The sequence below is a fragment of the Periplaneta americana genome, chromosome 16, assembly GCF_040183065.1.
Source record: "Periplaneta americana isolate PAMFEO1 chromosome 16, P.americana_PAMFEO1_priV1, whole genome shotgun sequence".
Classification (NCBI taxonomy): domain Eukaryota; kingdom Metazoa; phylum Arthropoda; class Insecta; order Blattodea; family Blattidae; genus Periplaneta; species Periplaneta americana.
The window spans coordinates 108,767,586-108,769,489 of NC_091132.1; positions in this window are offsets into that span (position 1 = coordinate 108,767,586).

A 1,904-nucleotide genomic window follows, 5' to 3' on the forward strand; every position below is an offset into this window, starting at 1 on the left:
ATTCATTCACTAGTCATGTGTGATATAGAAATTACATGCGGCTTTCTGCCGATAAAAAGCTGTAATATTAGTAAGAATAGGTTCGTTCATTCATAGTGTTCTGACCAAGGGCAGGTCTTTCACTGCAAACCCAGAATTCTACAGTATTTAATTATTTAATAGACGCAGTCGAAAGTTCAGTAGGCCCTACTACTAGAGAGTGTAGAAATGTAACTACAGAGTTCCTGAAATATCAGTGTAGTCGTTCGGCATTTAAATTAGATTTCAGACCATTGAATGATGGAGGAATAGTCGTATTACGAAAACAATGATATATGTATGATGTCATGACGTGTGTAATATTTATATGTGTATAATATCTCTACAAATTACGTATTATAATGTGTTTTCTAAAAGTAGTCATTTTTATGTTATGTTTTATTTAACGACGCTCAAAACTGCCGAGTAGTTTCAACTTCTTCAGCTGTTAATCTGTTATCATGCAGATACGGTGAAGTAACAACAATGATCACTTTATCGGAGAGGTTTGTTTTTATTCCGGGAAAACCTGACTTCATCACCACCTTCTAATAGAGTAAATAATCCGCAATCAGCTGTTATGAATGTGTCACTCTATCTGCCACCGTAGCATTTAGATTTGAAGGCCACCATTTGTTCCACGTTACGTGGCTGTTTCCACTTTAACTTCAGTACAATCAGTTGCCACTCTGCATTTTGGGTAGTCTACTTTCTTTGCAATATTGCGGGCATCGTTTCCTGAATATTTTTTCTGCTAGCCCAAAACACAAAACTACAGTAACAAACAGCATTAAAGTGGTGGTAAAAATACATCATAATTATAGTTGTACGATGACCTCCGAACATCACCGTCATAGCAGAATACGGCAATCCAGTTTTCAATTTAATGTGAAAATATGAGTAGACTATTTTTTTCACTAATCTTACTATATGATTGTGTTTCAATTGGCAGCAATTTTAACAATATATTCAAAACCACAAATGTCACTCCCATTAAGTCTGGTAGATCTGTCTCATCTCTTTTTGAAGAATAATCTTGGAAACCTTGCATTTCATTAAACATATCATCTGTTCCTGAACTCTTGTCATAACATTTTTCTTATGTGACTTCAGTTCGGGATGTAATGGAATAGACACTTGAGTAGAGAATTCTCACAAAACAATTGTGAAAGAAAAACCAAAATCACTAAGAATGGTTTCATTTACTTCTTCCTACGGCTGACTACTTCATTTTTCGAAATAACACTTGTTGAGCATTCACCTTCCGTAATACTTAAATGTTCATCTTTTCTTCTTCTTTTTGCGTCTCTTTCATATCTTTTCTAAGCTAGTTGAGATGAAACAACTTTTTCTTGTAATCTTGTGGAAAAATACTGGGAACGATATGCTGGTTTTGGAAGTGTCCTGATCTCATTCCCAATAAAATGAATACTGCAAATTCTTGTTGTGGGTGTTGGTTCCCAAGGTGAACCATCAGCACTTGAAGTCAAGAATTAAATATCGATATGAATACATTTAAAAATAAATATATGTTACTGTTTCTAATATTATACATAATATATATGTAAAGAACTCGGTAATTATGTATTATGTTTTTTTCTAATATAATAGCACATACAGCATTGAAATTTAAATTATAAATTCCCGTCATTGTTGACTTAATGGTTATTTATAAACATAATATAACATATAGATTCTATTTTTACATTAGTATATAATAATACTATGATTATTTACAAGCAGTGTAGCCTACTTACTTTCGTCTGCGTAGACTACTGCTTGGATCCACAATTAATATTGTTCCGCTTCAATTTTCTGTTTTGGGAATGAATATTCCTATAAGCATTACTGCACCAAAGAACACAGCAATTTGTGTTACCTTTCCG